Source organism: Bacillus rossius, chromosome 2 (assembly GCF_032445375.1).
Source record: "Bacillus rossius redtenbacheri isolate Brsri chromosome 2, Brsri_v3, whole genome shotgun sequence".
Classification (NCBI taxonomy): Eukaryota; Metazoa; Arthropoda; class Insecta; order Phasmatodea; family Bacillidae; genus Bacillus; species Bacillus rossius.
Genome location: NC_086331.1, coordinates 96872085 through 96897135, shown reverse-complemented (window position 1 = coordinate 96897135; position 25051 = coordinate 96872085). Strand labels below are relative to the sequence as shown.

At 36.8% G+C, this 25051-nt stretch overlaps 1 long non-coding RNA gene across 1 annotated transcript in view; it reads right to left on the bottom strand.

The window, feature by feature from the left end:
* Positions 1-434: 434 nt before the first annotated feature.
* Positions 435-25051, bottom strand: part of LOC134528802 (uncharacterized) — a 108740-nt gene continuing 84123 nt past the window's right edge. The window contains exon 2 of the long non-coding RNA XR_010074426.1: positions 435-597. This is a non-coding gene — a long non-coding RNA (uncharacterized LOC134528802). The remainder of the gene's footprint in view (positions 598-25051) is intronic.

Below are 25051 nucleotides of genomic sequence, written 5' to 3'. Positions count from 1 at the left end.
TACCTTAATTACTTAACCCAACTGAACCTTAAATAAGCTAATTTTATGTAACCTAACCTAACATTACCTTTTATAACGTGGTGTTTTTCGAGAGTAACGTAAATTCACCTAAATGTTTCTTAAGGGTCACGAAAGTTACTTTGTTAGGTAGTTAGGAGAGCGGACAAGTGAAATTTTTACTTCACGCTAGTGTCTTATACTAATTGTTTATCTGCTGTAACAGTAGGCCCTAAATATTTTTATGATTAAATGTATATAAAATAGATTGCAAAGAATAAAATGCTATTTTAGTCAATAATTTATATACTTTGACAAAGTTTTAGATTTTATTTGTATAACATGTTAGATTTAATTTCACAGTGTGATTTTGTAATTTATCACACATTTTTCTGCAACAGAAAACTAAATACAGGCAAAGAGTAGAGTGGTGACTAAAAATGGTATGATTTTATCAGTGAGTATTTTAAAATACAAAATTTTTATTCAAGGTATTTATTGAATGACGGTGAACATCAATTCATTATATAAGTCTCTTGGAGCTTCAAAATGTTGAGTGAGGCAGCGTTGTTTGACGCTTCAAGATACTACAGTTGAAACCTGAAATTGAAAGAAAATATATATCAGTAATAATTTTGACCACTTTAATAACAATTTTATCAACTTTGGCAGGAAAACTAAATGCAAGAAAAATTAAACACTAAAAAAATTACATAACAAGTACTAACTAGACATTTTATAATAGTAACTATAAAATAAAATTATTATAGAGATTTCACACACCTAGGACGAGATTCATATCAACTCTTTATTTATACATATCTTTAAAACTCATCTGCTAATCTATAGGTTTCCATTTTTGAAGTAACAAGGATGATAAATTAAAAGTTTCCTATTTGAACGCCTTTGGGTACCTATGTGCGTTTTTACATTATGTGTGTGATTTTGCGTTCTCTCAGAATAACGCTTAACCGATTTAAATTAAAATGTTATTTGTGAGTTTTGAATAATACATAAACTGATATTCTGACTTGAATTATTTTCAAATCCTTGCTCTTTGAAAACATTTATGAAGGTAAATTCTACTGTTAGTGTGTGTGTGTGTATATATGTATAACATATATATATATATATATATATATATATATATATATATATTCATCGAAATAAAAATATTTATATGGCTCAAGAGAATTAAATGAGTTTTTACTGCATGATTATTATGATATGTTAAAGATAGAGCCACGATTATTTAGCGGATATATTGGGTAACAAAGTAGACTTGAAGCACATATACATCTGCTTAACGCTAATGATTGGCCAGCTTTGCTCTTGACACGCCCTTGACGACGCTGCCGTCAGTAATAAACAAGGAGGAGAAGTGGTTACCCAATCGTATGTAACCCGCCATAGGTTCTGACCTTGTTATCGACCAATAAGCACTCTAAAAAGGCTTGATTAGGTACATGCAAATTGAGTGTAACCTTCAGTAAAAAAATTACGCAAAAAATTATGGTTCTACTTGTAGATAGTTTAATCCACTAACATTTACTCAAATTAAATTGTTTAGGTATATATTACTAAGCAATAAAAATTAGTTAATAAAGTAAAAATTCTAAATTTTTTTTTTTTTTAGTTTGACGAAAGTAAAAGCTTTTATTGTTGGTTTAGCTACAAGCCGTAAGCATTAAATAAGTTTTTTAATGACGTAATCTTCATTAGTCTATCTTCCAAAATATGTGATGAATTAAACGGTTTCTGATTCCAAAATCCTCTTTGAGTATAAATATCATAATGATATTATAAATTATTTATCATAAAATTTTAATGAACTATTTTTAATGTTTAAATTAATGGGTTGTATTTACTGGTTTATCATATAATAGGTTCCAAAGAATCCACCTTTGTTTCTGTAGTGAAATAAAACTTAGATTAAGCCCATTTTCGCTTTAAAGCTTATATATTAAACAAGTTTTACTTGAAAATTCAAAATCTTTAATCAGGTATTTGCTGGAATAAAATCAGTTTAATAAATAAACGGCACAACAAAACACTTATTTGGTGAAATTTATTCACTTAGGAACCAAATCGTCGTCCAAGTAATTACATAATTCAAAAGAAAATATTTCTTGAGAAAACTTTCATTTTCTAAGCTCCTTAACCTCAGTATACATCAAAGGTAAATTTATAAATGATATTTGTTTATGCTGGCTAGAACACAACTAAATAAACACTCCAGTTTCTCCTGTGCAGCCTCCTAAGATATCTGAACCAAACGAAGAGCAATGTTGCTCGAAGACAGACGCCACAGGAGAATGTTCCGTAGTTCTGCAATAATGCGGAGGTTTACTTGGATCAGCATGCTCATCAGTTGTACAGGTAGGCGTGAAAACCGTAAAATGTTCGCGGTTTCATTTCGCGACAGTCAAAAAATCCAAATACGTGTTCCTTTAAGCTGCTCGTGCTATTGGCTCACTGTTCATCTAGACGACACTGGGTCTGTAAGAAACCCTCAACCAAAGAAATATCGAATCACAAGCAAACATGTTGAGTCGACTCACAAGTCAGCACAATATGAACTGGCGTTATTTTCCCGAGTGTACAGAGAAATGTGTATTCCATTGAAGGTCACTGAAACCGCGAATTTTTCTTGTCCCTTCTCATTATTAGAGATAATGTTTTATGGTGAATTGCAAAAAAAAAAAAATAGAATTGCAAGTTCAGTCACTATGTAACTATGTAACCAATCAATCATTATTAAATTAATCAGAATTTTAAGGTAACTGAACTAAAACGACAGTAACATATTTTTTAATAAGCATAGATACATAAATAATATTTATTTCGCATTTGTTTTTTGGTCAACAGTACAGGTGTAAACATTTAAAAAAATAGTAATTTTACCTAGTTTTATTTAGTATCTATTGACAATATTTAAATTACTGATTTTGGCACATTTTTCAAACACTACACAAATTCTAGATGAATTTTCATTATTGATTTAAACACTTTGGTCCTATAGATAGGGACACCTGTATTTCGCGATTTCATTTCATGTCAAGGTATTTCACAAAACACTGTAGCTTTTTCTAAGAGTCATGGCAAATTGTGAGGGCGCAGCAGTATGGTGACCACATTCTCATTGGCCCCGTCAAGAGTGGGACGACACCTCTCACCGACCTCAGCCAATAACCACAGGAGAAAAGCTACAGTATTTTGTGAAATATCTTGACACGAAATGTATTCGCGAAATACAGGTGTCCCTACCTATAGATGAATATAAGGTATTATTTTATTGCCAAATACATTGTGTACATTAGAAAACTCACACAATTTTGGTAAAAATACATATTAAGAAACAAAACGTATAAATTTTTTTTAATAATACACGATCTTCATTTTAAACTAGACGTAAATATATTCTTTACCACCCAAAATACGAATAGTTAAAAAGGAATAGTTCAAAAAGAATAGTTGAAAAAGAATGGTTAAAAAAAGAATAGATAAAAAGAGACTAGTTCGTAAAATAGAATCACAATCTCTTGTCTCTACCTTTAATATATTATTTAATCTTATTTTTCTGACCGATCCCTATCTTTTGCCTTGAAAATAAAATGTTAAATTATGTTCAACATTTGTCATAAAAAACTTTTCCCGAAATAGTTTTAATCAAGAAAATAAGTTTCTTATTCATTATTAAAATACATTTTTTAAGTAAATGTTATGCCATCAAGAACTTTTTCAGCACATAACACTGCCAAGTCTACATTTTACCCTAACGCTGTCTTCGTTTCATCGTCGCTGATTTACGTGAACGTTCAACAAGGTTCACTTAACGTTTTATTCCGTTTAAATAACATTAATTTCACGTCATTAAATTTTAATTCCTGAATTCAAGTTTGTTTACGTTCAGACTTGATTTATTGCTGTGATTTAAGTCATAAATTTGGTTAGTAGTAGTATGTTTTGGTTCTTCCTGCGCCAGGCCCCAGGCGGCGGTGGTAGTGTTTTACCGCCATCTTGGATTGTGACGTCACGTCAGCCTTCTTGGATGGCCTTGACCTTGAACTTTGACGTTGACTTTGACCTTCAAAATTGGCCAAAATTTGCCCAAAATTCGTCAAAATTTACATTTTTTTTTAAAACAAATCCCGTCAAAAATTCTCAAAAAATTCCACAATTCAAAAGTTAGATTTCGAAAAACCTCAAAAGTCTTTTTGCCTTAGAAATAACTCAAAATCCTAAAAGCGGCTTAAAAGTCCTAAGAGCTAACCGCTTTAAGCCGCTGAGGTCATGACCTTGAAAATTAGGATGCCATGGCAGCCATTTTGAGTTACAACATCACCGTTGCAATTTCCGTTACGGGCCGCCATCTTGAAAATCTTTATTTATTATCCAATTTTAATAAAAAAAATTCAAAAATTCATAAAAAAATCCAATTAATAAAGTATTAATAAAAAAAATTTAAAAAAACATACATTTACGACGTGGAGCTCGGAGTCCTCGGTTCGAACCAGGTAAGGGCAAAAAAATAAAAATGGCGACCGATCCTCCTAATCATGGTGGCTGCTGGCAGACTGACACCCCCACCACTTTTTTCACAGCATATATATCGTCAGCTAGTATGACGTCATGTCCGCCATCTTGAAAAGCTGTAATTTTAATGCTAGAATTTCGGGAAAATTTTTAAAAATTAATAAAAAAAATTATTAATTAAATTTTAATAAAAAATCTTTAAAAACTTCGTTGCACTTTTCGTTACGGCCACCATCTTGGAAAAACGTAATTTTTATGGTAGAAATTTGAAAAAATTTCAAAAATTATAATAAAATTGTATTAATCACATTTTAATAAAATACTATTTAAAAACGCACTTACGTCCTGAAGTCCTTGGTTCGAACCCGGTAAGAGCAAACGAAAACCATATGGCTGACGTGACGCCATACCAGCTGATGATATATACCTTGGTATTGGTGGTGTGAGCTCATTTTGCAGGTAGCTTCGGTGGAAGAAGGATCTATTGACATTTTTTATTAATGCTCTTACCGGGTTTTAACCAAGGACTTTAGGGCGTAAGTACGTTTTAAATAGTATTTTATTAAAATGTGATTAATAAAATTGCATTATAATTTTCGAAATTTTTTCCAAATTTCTACCATAAAAATTACGTTTTTCCAAGATGGTGGTCGTAAATAAAAGTGCAACAAAGTTTTTAAAGATTTTTTATTAATATTTAATTAATAATTTTTTTATTAATTTTTTAATTTTCTCGATTTTATAGCATTACAATTACGGATTTTCAAGATGGCGGACATGACGTCATACTAGCTGACGATATATATACTGTGAAAAAGGTGGTGGGGGTGTCAGTCTGCCAGCAGCCTCCATGAGGGAAAGATCGGTCGCCATTTTTATTTTTTTGCCCTCACCAGGTTCGAATCGAGGACTCCGAGCTCCACGTCGTAAATGTATGTTTTTAAAATATTTTTTATTAAAACTTTATTAATTGGATTTTTTTACAAATTTTTGAATTTTTTTTATTAAAATCGGATAATAAATAAAGATTTTCAAGATGGCGGCCGTAACGGAAATTTCAACGGTGACGTCGTAATTCAAAATGGCTTCCATGGCATCCTAATTTTCAAGGTCATGACCTCAGCGGGTTAAAGCGGCTAGCTCTTAGGACTTTTAAGCCGGTTTTTAGGATATTGAGTTCTTTCTAAGGCAAAAAGACTTTTGAGGTTTTTCGAAATCCTATCTTTTGAATTGTGGAATTTTTTTGAGAATTTTGACGGGATTTGTTTAAAAAAAATGGAAATGTTTGTGAATTTTGGGCAAATTTTGGCAAATTTTGTAGGTCAAAGGTCAAAGTCAACGTCAAAGTTCAAGGTCAAGGCCATAAAATATGGCCGACATGACGTCACAATCCAATATGACGGTAAAACACCACCACCACCGCCTGGCGCCTGGCGCAGGAGGAACCAAAACATACCTACTACTGTTAATCATTGACATTTTTCTGCTAACGATTTTCCACGGTTTCCTCAAATTCAGCTGGCTTAAACACTGAAATGCGCATTTCTTTACAAGCGGTACTCCAAAAATCACGTTGTATTTTTTAACAACTATACAATTTTTTTAGTAATGTATTTCAGAGAATATTTAAGTACAGTATGTGTAAAATATCCAACACGAGTGACATCCAAACTTCGACATACAACCAGACACGAAATTCTGTTACCTGAAAACCGTGCCAATTAACTTCCTATATCAATAATTTTTTTTTTACCGCTCTCTTGACAAATAAATAGGAGCACGCAATTTTTAGCGAAATAACCTTATCCCCTATTCAACTAGAACTGCGCCAGCTATTTATTTCTTGTTATTGGAGGCCACTGCAAAATAAGTCATTGCCTTATTTGTAGAGACCGGAAAAATTCGCGAATTCATTTCGCGATAGGCTAATACACAAATAGTTATACCTCAGTGCTGCCTCTGCTATTGGCTCACAACTAACCTGGATGACTCTGGGCCAATGAGAAACGCCCAACCAAAGCTTTATCGAATCACAGGCTGCTACGTTGGGACGTCTCACAATACAGCAGCGAATGAGTGGGTGACATTTGACCGAGTGTACGTAGAACTATGGAGTTCATCCTGCAGGTCATTCAACCCGCGAAATTTTCCGGTCCCTACTTATTTGGCCGGGCCATTCAAGACGTGTTTGCTTCCGCACAATAATGCTTTGATTTGTGTGCCAAAATTAGACGTTTATGTGAGAGAAACCCAACCATTCACGAAACACACATGAAGCCACAGCGTTTTTATAAACTGGTCTTGAAACACACGCCACTACAAAAAAAAAATAACGGTGTGGGACTGCCATACGCGTTAAAGTGAAACTTCGCCGATAGAAGGATAGAACATACACGGGTTACGCAAATATCTGAAACCTAAGAGTACAGTTAAGTTCACAGGTAAGCGAAAGTATAAGAATGTGGGCAAATATCCGCGTGCAGAATTATGTAGACGCGCAAGTATGCAAGTGTGCTATATGTGTGCAAACATGGCATCGAGAGTTGCTGTAGCCATCTGTGTTTTTGGAAAGTTGTTTGATAGCTGAAACATTATTAGTAAACCTGTCACAAACGTGGCTGCGAAAAAGTTTCCAAAGATTCTTGGAGTGGTCTGACACGTTACTCCCCCGTCTTCTCCCATTCCTCACGCATCGTCCCATTCCTGAGCGTTACATTTTTTTTTTTTTTTTTTTTTCGTTTCTCGTTAGACCCTACGCTCAAACGAGTCATCGCCTGGACTTACCTTCCAGGCTGTAAAGTTGCTGAGCTTCAAAAACACGAGAAAATAACTTTCTATCGTACATAGGTTTATATTTTGGTAAATATATACTTATCTAAGAGAGTCTAGCTGAATTAGGTTCGAATTCACGAAATGTTACTCATATATTCTCTATTTTATTTAGATTAAAACTTCAGTACAAGTTCTTTAATTCATGGTGTTGAAACATTTAGAATAAGATGAATATTGTCACTCTTAATTTTTTGTTTTATGAATGTCAAGCACTGTTGAGAAGGAAAAAAAACACTAACATATTTAAAGGAACATGATTTTTTACAATAATGCGTTCACCAGTGTTGCTGTTTAAATGTTTAGTTTTCTATATATTGGTTTAATTAAGTATTTAAGTTCTCTGCAACAGCTTTACGCAGGTGTCTGGCTCGTGCAATGCTATGGACAGCTCAGAGGAGCGCAACCGAACAGGCGGAACATGGCCACTACAAAAACTGTACGGTTGAGAAATGCCAACATCAAAAATAAAATTTAATTTTGAAAAAAAAAAAATGAAATTTCTCAAACATAATGACTTGAATAAAAAGGTAGTTCTTCAAACATCCTTAGCTCATAATTGATGGATTGGTATATTAATGGAGTGGCATATTGAGTATAAATTGCAAAATTGAATACAGTGGAATTTTTTTTACCATGTTGGTAACAATTAAATAAGAATCGATGTCATTTGCACATTCGCAGACGTGTGGACGTGTTTTTTTTTTTTTTTTTTTTTTTTGTAATTAAAACTGAAGTTACGATTTTCAACACTCAAAACTTCGCGACAATCCAGTTTTTAAGTTTTGAAACAAAAATAGAGCACTTCAGCATGGTGTTTGGTTGTTCCGTATTGGAAAATAGATAATCCGAAGCATTTAGGCCTATGGTGAATATTTTCAGAGCAACGTATGACAGAAAAAAAAAACAAAGTATCCAACATTTTCTTTTAAAAAGTTAACGAATTTGAGGTTGTTAGGTTGCTGATAAACATAGTGCAGTTCGATGATTTCCAAAGAAAATAAGATCTTCGGTTATAGCATTGAATTGCTTTGTAATGTCGAATCGAGCGAGGCCACCTTAGACTCGCTTCTTGAGTAACCGTGCCTTGTGCGACGGAATACCTACGTCAGGCCATGTTTCAGGTGTGGTCGCGTAAATCCAGACAGTAGTTATCTTTAGAGCCACGGGAATTTCGCGCATTCATTTAGTCGCAAGCTAGAATGAAAACCTCCACACTGTCGCACTGTGTTCATGATTGGACCGCAGTTATCTGGACACGCCCCTCTACGACCGTGAGCCAACGATGTCAAGCTAGGAGAGAAGCAAGCGAATCAGGTAGTGCCAAATAACAAGGATAAAAATGTTCTCGCTAAGAAATCAACCAATGGGAAAGTAAACATGGGTCGAGCACACCTATAACTTTGAATTTTATCCTGAGGCCAGAGCAATCCGCGAAATTTCCGGGACTCTAGTTATCTTTTAATGACCACAATGTTTGAAATTTCTCAGTTACATTGAAATAACCATTACAAAAACCGTTATGTCAGTGATCGATTACCGCTCGAGTGCCAACTGACGGCTGTTCGCCTCGCTGCACTCGGTTGTACCGCCGACCCGCGGCGGGCCATGCAACGCGCTCGGTCGGCGCCTCCCTTGGGACTCGGGGAACATGCGTTTGTTTTGTTCCGCGGCCGGGAGAGCAACGCCGGAGACGCTGGCTGTTTGCGGCGCGCCGCCGACACACCGCGCCTCCTTCCCTCGTTCCCTTCCGACCAAAACCCTCTCGATTCCCCCGCGACCTCATCCTCGACTCCTCGACTCCTCGACTCCTCGACTCCTCGACCCGCGAGACGACCCGCCGCCCTTCCGCAGGCGTCCGCCCCGCTGACGTCGTCGGCAGCTGCCACGTGGACAGCGACAAGGGAAAAAACACGTCAGCCACAGCGCGTCTTTATCATCGTGCAGTCTCTCTTTCCAATGCCTTTGAATATATATACTGTATAGAAGTCGCCAGCCCAGGTTAAAATTTCTAACACGGTTTCGAGGTAGTTGGTTAATTCACCGCCGCAATCACCACCATCTCTAGGGCATCGACTTGTGGTGGTCCCTAGCGGACAAGTGTCGAACTTTTCAAACACCCCTTCCACCTCCTGTTGAACGACCTTGAGCTGCAGTGAATGAATGGTGGGGGGTGCGGGGAATGACAGCGGGCGACAGTTCTGCGCTCTAACGTGTAAATAACAACTAAGACGATACAGGGCGTTACGGCAGCGCACTGCAGCGGTGAAGTTCCCAAGCTACTCATCATACGCTTCTGAAAAACGTAGAGTAAATCCTATCCACTCGCGACTTCTATACAGTATATATATTCAAAGCCAATGCACAGTTTTTTACATCAGCGCTGTCCTTGTTTCGGCACGCTCTGTTGCCAAATATACACCGCCGAGCAGACTCAACTTTACTATGTAATGAAGATATTTTTAAATGTATTTGAAACATTTATATATTTTCCAGATATTGAAAGACTCCATCTTGTTTTCAAATGCCTTTATTTTTTCAAACAAAATTTTGGTAATTTTTTTTTTCGTTTTGAGAATAGCACATAATTTAATGGAATATCTGGTTATTAGGAGAAGGACTGCTACAAATAGTTTCTCATGTGAACTAATAATTGATGATTTGTAATGAATATTTTTTTGTCTCACAGTGAATACAGCTGTAATTATACTGCTATGTCAATAGAATCTTATTTACAGTCTTGAAAAAATTGACACACATTAGCATTGAATAATATTGCAATTTATGTTGATTTAAGATTTTAAACAAAATACATTTTTTCATATTAACAAGCTATTCGTTATTTCTCTGGCAACAGTGGTCGTCATTTACTCTGTACATATTGAAATCTTAGCGTGAGAGAGACTATAGCTAGGGACCGGAAAAATTCGCGGATTCAATGACCTCTAGGATAGACTCCATTATCCTCTGCATTTCTCAAGTAAACACGGGTGTTCATTGGGTACTAAATTGTGAGGCGTCTCCACTGGGTAGCTTGTGAATCGACGCTTCTTTGGTCGATAGTCTCTCATTAGCCCAGAGAGCTCCAGATAAACTGCGAGCCAATAGCAGAACCAGCAGAATTGTACACATGTTTGAGTTTCAGCCTATCACTAAATGAATCCGCGAATTTTTCCGGTCTCTAACTATAGCACACGATGCCCCAGTTGCATCTACTCATATACGCCTACCTATACGAGACTTATAGCGATGCCACTACAGTTTTATATCAGGTATCTGTGTATACAGTAAAATAATTATAACGTTGCAAGTAAACAATTTTTTTTCATAAAAAATAAAGAATTTCAATTTTACACTCAAGGTCTAGGTCATGACCTCTGATAGGCCTTTTGAGGAAAATTTCCCCATTCCAAAGAAATTTGGTATCTCCAGATTTTTTGAGGCACAAAAAAGGACATTTTCTGTAAACAAAAAATGAGTTTTACCTCAAAATAGGGAAATTTCTAGGAATTTGGAGGATTTTGTATTCATTTTTGAGGAATTTTGAACTAATTTGACACCAAGTTAGCCGCCGTGACGTCTAAATCCAAGGCAGAAGAAACCGCTACCTACACCTCACCCAGAATTCAGTAGCGGGAGCCTTCAAAGTATACTACTCACATTACTAAAACAACTATTCAGTTTATAATGAGAGTAAACAACTTTGTAATATAAGCTTGGACACAAAATTACGTATCTCTTAGAGTGAGAGTTTGGCTGTTGACCGCTGTGATGGCCCACCAGTCTCGCCAAAGTACTGATTACGAATAGTTTGTCCTGCTGTTGCACTCTATCGATTTGCTTTCAAAATAAGTTGAATACCACTTGATAGACCGTTTGATTAAATAATTGAAATGTAGCGACAATTCAAACTAAAACCATTTACATTACGAACACTATACATAATGCGGGCCGTACAAAATGATATCGCACGTCGGATAGCTAATAAGTAGGGACTGGAAAAATTCGCGGTTTCAATGACCACTAGGATAGACTCCACGATTCTCTATGTACTCGGGCAACTATCACCTGGTCATTGGCTACCGACTCGGGACACCTGTTTACTGCGATTCTTATGATTCGATACTTCTTTTGTTTAGTGTTTGCCATTGGCTTAGAGTCCTTCAAGTAAATTGCGGTCCAATCACTGACGCAGCATTAAGCTAAACGAGTTTGGATTCCAGCCTGTCTCGAAAGGAATCCGCGAATTTTTCCGGTCTCTACTAATAAGTTAGGTACCTTCTTGTAAAAAAACAAGTATATTTCCAACATCCTACGGAGCGTTACTTCGTGCCAGGTAAGTGAACTACTCAGGTATGGATGTTTGTGTCTGGTGAGAGCTGACGGTGCCTCCCTCACCCCCCTCCCCCAATCTAACCTTTTTCACACACACAAAATCTCTCGTTAACTTTAGTTGGCATCCGTTAAGTTAACCAATTGATGGACATTCAAGGGGACAAACTCGCACTTTAAACCCTCATCCACTCTACGCGCTTAATAGTGAACGCATATATAATTTGACAGTCGATAACACAATCTTAAACTTGTATTGTTTATTTTACTTGTTATTTTCCGTTTTAATATAGAAGTATAATAATATACTGTGTATTTTGTATTGTAAACTTATGTTTTAATTAATTGTAATATATATATTATACTAATGTTAAACAAAAAGGTATATTAACATAATTGTAATTTCACTTGGAAATTTAGGTAAAAAAATCTAACCCTTATAAACGAATTTCAAAGCGCATTGCAGTACATAATGCTGTGGTAGGTGCATGCTGAAACCTTTAAGGATGTGTGTATTTAAAGTTTCTGTGACTTCGGTATAGTGGTAAAGAGCACAGATGAATCATTTCTCACAAAGCGTTTCTGATTTTTTTCCCCAACAAGTTAGTGAGCTGATGCTTTAAATCGGGAAGTTTCCGTCCTCCCAACCAAAATAATTCCGAGGTTTCCGCTTCTCATTTTTTTCTTCACTAGTCATGCATGTGAATTCATTCGCAACATAAATAATGATTACGAAAACTTAATCAGTTAAAACAGTGTTTTGTTATAATTTGTAACTGTTTTGGTGACCTATAACAGAGTAGCATTAACTGTGGTTTGACGATATGTTCTGAGAGGTACAAGAGTTTTGCTGCATTGTTAAAATTAGTACTAGTATAGTTACTGGTGCAGGATTCAGGCTGTGGATTGTGAACGTGGTCAATGATCCGCAATGTTTTGATGAATATTTTCACTATATTCTCAAAATATTTCGGAAGATTCAGTTTTCTCTGAGAACCATTATATTACAAAATGAGGACCTTATTCATTGGATGTACCATTTCAGGTCATGTCTATGACCTTGAACCCGGCCCCAATAATTCATAAAAAGAATTCGACATAAAATAAAAACCATACAAAAAAAAGATTCTAAAACACATCTGTTTCCAGTATATTACCATTAAATTGATTGCGGTCTTTGGTTCGAACCCAACGAGTGAAATTTCACTAATGGAAATTTAAAATCTAATTTTTTTAATAATAAGCAATATTCAAATAGCCTACAAGCAACACATATTACGAAATTCTTCGGTTCGGTTTCCGTTGAATGCACATAAAAAACATTAACAGAAAAGCCTTCAAGAAACCATAACACTAATCTGACTAACCCCCTCCCCGCCACTAATAATAACATGTTTATAACTGTCACCAATGCAACCTTATTAGAATATATATGGGCCAAAACTTTAGGATTTACCAAAAGTTACAAAAAAACATTAATTACCTTTAAAGAAATATGTTATCTATATCCCTACTAGTGAATAAAAGTCAGGTTTAAAAATAATAATTAAAAGTCATTTTTTTTCCTTTCCTGTGAACAAGGACTGCATCAAAGCAACTACCCGAATAATTATTGATAACATTATTAGCTATCTTATTGGCTCATATGGAGTGCCACAGGACGAAACTGGGGACAACTACAAGCATATGAACCTAAGTCTCCACACCATGAGAACTTTGACCGTACCTGGTATGCCTTGCAACAAACTCAAGACCAATGACAGGCATAATGCCATTCATCTCGGAAACAAGAGTCATACTTAACACATATTCAGCCATAATATTGGCTATAAGCAGACTCTATGCCACCCTCACCAACACAGCTATGTATCATACTTGTGACTAGATGCAGACATTCTGTCTCCTATATTGGCTTCTCGTCATCATTTCACTACTACAAACATTATCGTACCCATCTCCACACACCTCTTTGCACTTACGTATATTCGTATATATAATCTTTCATTGACGAACATACTCGCAATCATCCTTTCACATTGACGCACATTTTCAATTATTATTTTTATTCGAAACACATTCACCATCATAAGTGGGCAATTATGAACACATTCAATAGTATAAATGTACAATTGGAAGCACATTGAACAAAACCGACGCACAATTCCACGCACATTAATCATCAACGACGCACAATATTATGCACATTACCAGCGACGCACAATTCGATTCAGATTCTGGACGCAATTGTCGTCACATATTCTCAATCATTGATGAAAAATCTAATTAATCATCATCGACCAAAAATTCGAGGCTCATTCATAATCATCGACTTAAAAATAACAGTTATCGGGAAACAATTCCAGATATTTGCTGGTCACTGACTTGTCCTTCATCCACTGCATAAAGTCTCCAACAGAACATTTATTTATATACTACTAATAAACTGTGTATTGGCGAGCTGTTCTGGGAATGAAAGGTTTTTTAATGAGGCATTGTAATGTGTTAAGATGACTTTGTCCAACCACCAAATGTATTTTTCTGGATCACTTCACTATTATTTGGTGATTTGGGCTGGAAGTAACACGTGCTTTGCTGAAGAACTGCGTTGTATTTTGGCGACAGGCTAAGAGTAAAAAATTTTGCGTCTGATTACATTCATTTTGTTTTGACAGTCTAAGCCAGTAGTAAAACATGTTCTTATGAAGCTGTACACTATGTTTAAATGATATGTATATTTTTCTCAACCATTGTGCTGTGGTTTGCGACCTGTATCGGAATCAACAAAACGTTCCTTCTGAAGCACGGAACTGAAACGGGAATAAAGTGTTAAGCTGAAAAACTGTTTTTGTTATATTGTTTTGGAGTAATAATTGTCGTTCTGAATAACTGCACAGTGTTTGGCTATTTTGCCTGAGAGGAAAAATTGTCCTTCTGAACCACTGAACTGTGTTTTGGCGATCTGGGCCGAAAGGAACAAATGTCCTGCCGAAGCACTGCACTGTTTTTTGGCTATTTTGTCTGAGAGGAACAAGTGTCCTGCTGAACCATTGAAATGTGTTTTAACTATCTTTTATGAGAGAAAAAAGTGTCCTGCTGAACCACGGAAAAGTGTTTTGGCTATATTGTCTGAGAGGAACAATTGTCCCGCTGAACCACTGAACTGTGTTTTTGCGATGTGTGCCGAAAGGAACAAATGTCCTGCCGAAGCACTGCACTGTATTTGGGCTATTTTTTCTGAGAGGAACAGGTGTCCTATTGAAGCACTGCATTGGTTTGGTCGGCCTGAGCCTCATGACAAGAGTTATTCTAATAAACTACACTAAGTTTTCGCAACCTGGGCCTGAAGTAATGATTGTCCTGCTAATGCACTGCTCTGTGCATTGGCGAACTTGCCTTAGAGTGACAGTTGCTGTAATGAGGCACATGGGCGTGCTCTCTCGTCCTGGGCCGATCAGGCGGGAGTCTAGTTGCGGACAGGGGACAGTCACTTCTCACTGCGGTCAGAGGCTCTCGTCCTGAAAGCACTCAGTGTTGGGGCGACGAGGGCCTGGAGTGGCACTGATGAATTACGTCGCGGGGCGCGCAGCCACAAACTGGCTGCCGTTAAAGCTTCTCCCACAAGTGGTGAGTAGGGGAAAAAATGCTACCTTCCTCACTAAAAAAAGAGCTGATTTAGCGTGCTCAAACTGGCCCTTTACTAGCTTATCGTCGTGTCGACGAGGAATTAATTTTGTTTTTTTTTCTTTAACCACACAGTGTTTTGTGAGCAAAGAACCAATTTCTCTATGAAGTCCTTCAGAGATACGTTCTTTGAATAATTCTTGCAATGGGGAAGATTGATATCAATCATTATTTTGGACGTATGCCAAAGTTAGCTTGCAATGTGTGTCGTAAAGAAAACACCTAAATTGTAACTATAAAACAAACTGAATACAAAGATTCAGCCGATGTGATGTGTTAAATGTCTAGACAGCTCGTAAATTATCTCGTCGTTAGTACACCGACGTGTTCATCGGTGCTATGATATAGGTTTTAATAATTCCTCAAATGAAATTCTCTGTGCTGTCTATAAATTTAAAATTTGACCTCGGCTGATTTTGGCTTGTTTTCTGCGTGTTAGTGTACTCTTCTTTCTTTGTCCTTTCCTTGATGTTATCTCTATGTCATGCAGTGCTCGTATTCAAAATAACGATATGGATTAGCTTATAGGTGTCATGGTCAAATTTTGGCTGTTGTGGTGTTTTATGTAATCGTGAATCGAAAAGAAAAGAACTTGACGTAAATCCAAAACTCGTTGTTTACAGCGCACGGAACAGCACATCGGTGCGCATTCACGCGGTTTATTTCGTGCGGCGGAACCACGTAAAGTGGAAAAAAAAAACGCAATGCGGGAAGAATTCGCGGCAGTTGGTCGCACTAAGTGCCGCGCGTGTAATGTATTTCATTTCCGTGTTGCGGTGCTCCGGGGCAGGTCGCTGGATCGGTGGCTTTTGGGGGAGGGGGGGTCGGTGGGGGGAAGGGGGGAAGTGCGGGCAAGGTGCGAAGAGATTTATGCGCGCGCGGAGATTTATCGGCCGGAGTAACCAGACTCGACGTCCGGGATTTGAACTGTGTGTCGCGGTCAGCTTCCCCCCTCCCCTCTTCCTACTGTTTCCCACTCCTTCCCGCGGCCGCAATCGTCCCGATGCAGCGAGTCGAAGGGACGAGCAGTAGAGTGGGATGAAAAAAATTGAGTTTTCGAGTATTTAGTTCTAATAGGGCTCAAAATTTGCGTACTTCCATGCTTATCAACGAAGAAATAATAACAAAAATCATACTTTTGATCGTCAGTTCGCGCAAAAAGCCTAAATTTTGAAGAAAAAATATTCACCAAAATCACTCAATTCGAACTTTACACTTTAAATATACAGGTAAATATTTTTAGGAATAAAATAGCAACTACGTACTTCATTTAAGATGCCTGATGACAAAAAAAAGACGAATAAATAAAATGCATTTAATTTTTAATTCACACAATAGAATGTTAGATCTTTCATGAAAAATCTGAATTTTAACATTTTAAAAATAAATGCACGTTGGTATTTAAAATTATAAAAAAAAACTCTTAAAAATTCTTAAATTTGAATAATTCGATGAGAGTAAGTCATTTTGCAGTTCCTTGCCCATTTCAAAATTTTGTTTAATAAAATTACCCATAACTCACCACTAAAGTTCCACCCACGCCCTACCCAACTAACTATCACATTAGGTTATTTTTAGTCAAATACGGGGTCTTAAATTTAGATTTTTGATCAAATTTTTTTCATTTTGGATCCGAAAACAAAGTTTCTCGCGTATATCAGTCTCTGGTTTCTTGTCCGCACACTTTTTCTGCAGACTCTGTGACAAGTTTGACGCATCGTTCAACAGTTTGGGTATGCCATGGAAAATTTAAAAAAAAATCGAAGTCAAGTAGAATTTTATCTCGCAGAACTGACGAAATAGTTTCTGTTGTCAAACTTTTCAGCATTGGAGGGAGGGTTATCTTACACTTTGTCCAATCAATCAGCTCATTGTAGTCCGAAGCATCAAAATGTATTGAGGGAATCGTTTCAGTTCTAGCAAACTTTACATTCGGATTTTGAATTTTTGCTTTTGATATCCTCCTATAAACCAACTCTCGTTATGTATTGTCTCTCATCCACTATCATAGCCAAGAAAATGTTATTTGGGTGACATAAGAACGCGTTTCTCTCAATCAAAGGATCAATTATTCTTTTAATGTTTTCTGGCAATTTTCTTGTTGTTTCAACAACCTTAAAAAACCACATTTCACAGATTTATATATCTTAATGTGAAACCAGACATGACTTATTGTCTTCATAAAGTAAGTAACAAGCATCTTGATATCATTTGTAGGACTTTTTTGGGAAATGAATAATCGTAAGACCCGGTTTTCACAGGTCAGCCATCGGAAGTAACTAATAGGTCCAGGGTCTCCTACAGCCAGATCTGGAACACAATGTCCTGTCTGGACTGCTCTGACAATATCCAAAAGGTACGGTTGGTCTTCACTTAGGTCAGTTTCATCTACATTAATTTCATCTAATTCATTTGCATCTAAATTTATAATAGGTTATTTCTCACAATGAGGCAATTGTTTACAGATTTCCCCAGAGAATTATGCCGGTCTCGTCGTCTCTCCGTCCAAGTTTTTAAATAAATGTCTGAATGGTAGCTCGTTGATGTGCAGTAAGCAAATGAGACACTGCAATGGGCTCTGAATTGTGACCTCTATGTCGCAGGTAACACACTTTCTCCACCACGTGTTCGGTGATGTGCCATCACAACCAACTGCTTGCAATTCACGAATGTCTTCTGGGAATTTAAGGAAGCACTTGGATACTTCACTACCGGTTCCACTCGTAGATGTGACGTGAACGACATATTCCCCACCAGGCTCACGAATCACGCAAATGAGTAGTATACGAATGTATGTTCTGCGGCTGGCTTCTGGCTGTGGAGTCTGTGGAGCGGACCGCCATCTTGGATTGTGACGTCACGGCGGCCATCTTGGATGACCTTGACCTTGACCTTGACCCTGACCCCGGCAGCCATTTTGGATCCGCCATCTTGGATGCAGCGTAACGGGACACGCCGTAATGGGACACGGCGTAACGGGACAAGTAGGTCTCGGTCGCTATCTTTAAAATCCGCCATTTTTAAATCGAGCACCCCACTCATGATGAAATTTTCGTCTCTGTCGTCATATTGATTTTTTCTGTTCCACTGGAGGCCGCCATCTTGGATACCGTCGACTCTGTTTCTGTTGTTTGTTCCTAGATAGCACCAGCGTCGCTCTTGATTTTTTTTCTGTTCCACTGGAGGCCGCCATTTTGGATACCGTTGACTTTGTTTCTGTTGTTTGTTCCTAGATAGCGCCAGCGGCGCTCTTGATTTTTTTTTCTGTTCCACTGGAGGCCGCCATCTTGGATACCGTCGACTTTGTTTATGTTGTTTTTTTCCTAGATAGCGCCAGCGTCGCTCTGTCTCAACACATAAGGTCGATGTTCCATTACCTACCAGAGCTAGTATGGTCCTTATCGACATATCAAATTTATTTTTTTATGCAAAATACATTGGAAGCGCTGTGATTCGAACCAGCGCAGCTCTGATCTCTAGGTTGGAAAACATACGCCTTTAACCGCTCGGCTATCGAGACATTTACCGGACTGAGAATAAAATAAGGTATATAAAAAAATATTATGCATATCGGGACTTGATTTTTTTTTAATTTTAAGTAATAATAGCACTACATGTTCGAGACAGATCCGCCATCTTGTAATAAGTCGTAACTGTTGCAATTATCGTTACGCCCGCAATCATTAAAATCCGCAATTTTTATGTTAGAAAATCGGGAAAAATTTTAAAAATCATTAAAAAAATTATTTAATCGAATAAATAATAAAAATTTAAAAATCACTGTTGCAGTTATCGTTACGGCCGCCATCTTGGATTATATAAATGTTGCATATTTCGTTACACCCATTATCTTGGTTGAGTACTATGTCATCGTTACACTTTATGTTGCGTCCGCCATATTGGATCCTATTAATGTTGCAATTACCGTTATGGTCGACATTTTGAAATTTAGTCATCTTGGAAATCCGTAATTTTTATGTTAGAAAATCGGGAAAAATCCCAATATTCGTCAAAAAAAATAACTTATTAGAATTCTGATTGATTATATCGATTCCCGTCCTTGGTTCGAAACCGTTAAGAGCATACAACCGATCCTTCCTACACGGAAGCTACCTAGACCGACCTCACACCACCAATACCAAGGTATACATCGTCAGCTGGTATGACATCATGTCCGCCATCTTGGCTTAGTCCGCTGGAGACCGTCATCTTGTTTTCGTCTGCTAGAGTGTGCAGGCATCATGTTAGTATAATTTTATGTTCACCATACCTTTAACCTCGACTGTAGGCATTGAACTTTGTCATTGACCTTGTACTTTGACCTTGACCTTGAACTTTGACCTTGACCTTGAACTTTGACTTTGACCTTGAACTTTGACCTTGACCTTGAACTTTGACCTTGACCTTCAAATTTAACCTTGACCTTGACATATGACCCTAACCTTGAATAATTGTCCTTGACTTTGATCTTTGACTTTGACCTTGACGACCATCATGGATCCGACAGTTTATGTTTAGTACATGCTACCAGGAGTACCTACCACCTGCTAGTGGTCATTGCCACCATCCCTTTTTTGTCTGATGGAGGACACCATCTTGTGTGTAATCGTCTTTCCATTCTAACCCGATGCAGTGCAGTAATAATTTATTATTACCGAGGTGCCCCCGCCATCTTGAAATTCGGTCGCCATCTTGAAATCATGTAATTATTTAGCTAGAAAAGCGGGAAAAAATTCCAATTGTCACCGAAAAAATAAACTATTAATTTACAAATTGATAAGAGCAGTTCCTGTCCACGGTTCGATTCTTGAACAGTGACAGTTGTAACTAAATATTAAATAAATTTTAGATTCTGTTTTCCATTACCTTTCGCGGAGTTTATTAATCATTCACTCTACGAAAATCAGCTCAAGACAATATACCGGACGAACGAATTAAATACAGTGTCGCAATGCTTTACATGAAAGTCTAGTTTTTTGATATTTAGATTATCCTTTAAAATGTTCATGTACAAAGTCATCCATACATATAGCCCAAGTGTCTCAGGACCATGAGATCGAGTCATGAACAGTCAGTCATATAGTCCATGAACACAGTACACACAGGAAAACGGAATGTACACACAGTACACACAGGAAACGGGTCGTACACACAGGAAAACGGAATGTACACACAGTACACACCGAAACGGAATGTACACACAGGAAAACGGAATTTTCACGCAGGAAAACGAAATGTACACACAGTACACACAGTACACACAGGAAAACGGAATTTACACGCAGGAAAACGAAATGTACACACAGTACACACAGGAAATCGAAATGTACACACAGTACACACAATACACACAGGAAAACGGAATGTACACACAGTACACACAGGAAACGTGACGTACACACAGGAAAACGGAACGTACACACAGGAAAACGAAATGTACAAACAGGAAAACGAAGTGTACACACAGGAAAACGAAATGCACACACAGGAAAACGAAATGTACAAACAGGAAAACGAAATGTACAAACAGGAAAACGAAATGTACACACAGGAAAACGAAATGTACAAACAGGAAAACGAAATGTACACACAGGAAAACGAAATGTACAAACAGGAAAACGAAATGTACAAACAGGAAAACGAAATGTACACACAGGAAAACGAAATGTATACACAGGAAAACGGAATGTACACACTGAAAATCGGAACGTACACACAGTACACACAGGAAATGGAATGATCACACATACAGTAGCGGAAACACAGGCTTATTTGGAAATCAGAATACAAGAAATAAATCATACTTTTTTAAAATATAAATAATTCATTTTAATTTTCATTAGTACACACATGTCAGTTAATCAAATGATTATTGTATGCAGCCAGCGTTCCGAAGTTCTTTAAGTATGGTCGATACTTCCACGATATGCGAGTAGTTCCCTCTACGAACAGATGCCACCATCAGTCTTAGCCAGTCAACCAATATGTTTGGATCTTTCCATGATGTGGAATCAATCTCTTCTGCCACCATCTTCATTGCTTGTTTATTATAAATATTATGATCTCTGGTGTCTTCCGTTTTAACACCAACCTCAGGGTTACTTTCATCATCTAGCCAGCGATCATCACAAGCTTGATCAGATTTATTATAACACGACGTTTCCATCGCTTCGGTCTCAGGACACCAACACATTCTTCTGTCTTGTCCGCTTTAGGTTCTGCATCACAGTCTATGTCTTTGTAAACAGCCTCAGAGTCACTGTAGCAATCACCGTAGAAGACAACGTCTTAACCCAGATTACCGTATAAACTCGATATCGTTGATGTCGAAGGGTCTTCATCGCCTGTATGCTTCCTTTTCAGGAGTCCATCATTTTTACAAAGTATGGTCGATCTGCTAAATATAGGCTTGAATGTATTCCCACTTTTCACGGTGTTGATACCTTCATTAGTTTCAGTCTTCCCGAAACCATCAACATCCTTCAATATTTGTTTCTCGTCACGATCGACGTGCTACGGCTTCCATCTTTTCTATATTAATAATATTATTTGTCATAAAATCTCCGCGTCCATGTCACTATCACATATGTAAATCATCATCATAGCTGTCATCATTTTTATCATGAGCTGCATCAATATCACTCATTTTATGATATCGTTTCCACATTTCAGTTGTCAGAGATTAACCACAATCTATGATCTTGTGAGCTCCATTATCATTTTCTGTAAAAACCTAAGTGTCCTGTTTTATTATTTAATCTGTCAACCCATCATCCCAAACTCAATTAAATCATCTTAGTATATAGAAGAAAAAATCATCAAAGTTCCTTTCATTTAATCATAGGAACCGCATCATCCTTTCCACCTATAGTGTAGTTTCTTGAGCCCAAAAGTCTTTCATTATATATACCATGCAGTTTTCTTCAAGAGATGTGGTATACTAACAGTTCAACATACAAATCCATCCTATCAATAATTTGTTTACACATAAAAAAACCTTCACGCTATTTTTTCGTGTTTTATTAAATTATCACTTCGACTAAAATAACTACCACACCTAGTAATTTCTACAAAGGACACTTTGTCCAAGACATTTTAACCATCATCTGTCTGAAAACAACCATGTCCCATCTATATCACAAAGTAAACGAGGGTAAGTGGAGATAGGTCAAACAAGTGCTAGTCACTCATAGGTAGAGACATGCAAAATTCGCGGATTCATTTCGCGATAGGCTAGCATCAAAACAACTATACCTTCGTACCGCTTCTGCGATTGGCCCACATTTTATCCGGGGAACTGTGAGCCAATGGGAAACACTAAACCAAGAAAGTGCCGTATTACGGACAGCCTAGTTGAGACGTCTGACGCTTCAGTAGCCAATGAACAGGTGTCATTTCCGCGAGTATTTAAAGGACTGTGGAGTCTATCCTAGAGGTCAATGAATCCGCGAATTTTGCAGGTCTCTACTCATAGGGTAAGAACCATGTGTTCGATACCTATCTCAGTCAATGTAGCATCTATGTATTTTTCTTACCTCAAATAGAAAAATATGTTCCATTGCATACGAATTTAAACTTATTCATGTACGACCAGGCAAAGAATTTAAATTCAAGCACGTTAACCTCAAAGAAAATTAAAAAAAATTCTCAAGGATAGAGGCAGAGACTTCTCGATCGAGACATGCCTACCATCACCTGCAAATGAACATTGACCCCTCGCGCGGGAATTGCAAGCTTGCAGAATGCTGCGACAGTCATATGTTTGCTCGAGTCATACACACATCACGACGCTAGTCTTCCCACTCATTTCACGTAAAACTCCAGTGAAATCGTAATCGAGCATACGTAAAGTACTTGCTGGTACCACTTCAAAGTATGCATCACTGAACCAGAGCAGAAAATCAGCCTACATATGTATAACTCGCTACCAACAAATAAAAATTTGTAGCACATATACGAGAGGAGTCGAACCCTACATACCATACTCAATACTCTGATAATTATAAGCAGAAAAATATTTTAAATCATGACCCCGGCTAGTATACATTTTTTTTTTCGTGAACCCTAAATTCATGTTAGTAATCAGCAACGAAGGAGTGAGTAATTCGGACGATTAATCGCTTACCAAGTATCCAGAGTATTACTGTTACAGCCCAGCCAGTGCACCAGCATACCCCGAAGTGTGGTCAATTGATAAACATTCTTTAATTTTTTAATATCACCTCCGTAGTATACACCAATATATGACAGGTTACGATTTAAGACCATAAATTTCCCACAAGTCTGTTAGTTTTATTTCGGGAAGTAAAAAATTATTATTTTAGAAATAATAAATCAAGTTCCTATTAGATTTGCTCTAATGTTACGGTATTACCTGTACCTGCACTTTAAAAAAACATCTCCCATAAAAATCTTAAGAATGCAGATGACATACTCAGACTGAAATAATTTTAACAAAAAAAAACAGTCTTCAGCATTATTGATAAAAAAATAATACACACAAACAAGACAAAACGCGCATTTCAAATCCAACCTAAATTACGTGTCAAATTTAGTTTATTACATATAGATAAAAGTAAGACTTTATTTACTGTAACTTTTTATAAACATGTTACTCTTAATATAGCCAGTATTAATTTACAAGTGTACTTTTATTTGTAAATTAGGTTGTTTATCTGCAATAGGCTATTTTTCTTCATAGTAACATTGCAACAATTTAGCAATTTGCATTTTTATTACATTTTATATTTACTTGAAAAAATTTGTTTATAATGTAATTTTTATTTTCAATGCAGTTTCTTTGTGTTTTTTTTTACTGTTGTAGGTTAATAGTGTTAATACCATAGAAATTAGCTTAATTTTTAAATGGTAACTAGAGCAGGTTTTTGGAATATGGTCATGTTGAGAATTTTATGTAAAAACTCAAGTTCAACACAAACCAAAGTAATATGTGTAAGTAAAATTAGACAAATATTATTTTATATAAATTTTTTTTCAGTTTTTGTATTTATTTTCTAGTGTTTGTTGCTGACCCGATTCGCCCTATTTAGTGACCCTATTCGCCATTAACCTTGGGCGAATAGGGTCAATTGCAGGGTTAGATATATGACCTCGTTGCTTGGAAAATATTTGAAGCAAAATTTGTTTTATTAGTGTAATCTGTATTAAATTAACCAATTTTTCTTCTGATAACATAATTATTTAGTACTTTGTATTTTGGTGTTCTTAATTAAGTGTTTTGCATTTTTTGACCCGATTCAGACCATGTTACCCTATAGTGTGCACAGTTAAAATTTGAGGCTTTTGTAACATTCTACTAAATTATGGTGAGATATTTTTAAATTTCCGATTACTATAAATAACTTAACTTAACTAGGAGAAACAGTTATGATGAATTGTTCTTTAAAAATATACATACAGACACATATATTCACTTACATTGACCACCATACAATATAGTTCTTTTCAAAAATTCTGTGCATTCCTTAAAAAATTAGCAGTAATTAAAAATGAACATAAATATGGGTACTCATTGGTTTATGTGAGCGTCTAGAAAACAGTTTGTACACAAGCTGAGATCCTAGAGTAGTTTCTAACGGTTCCTTTTAACAGGCCCCACCCCCGCTTCTTTCACAAAGAAGTGGGATTTAAGACAAAACAGGGCACTGTTTCTGTA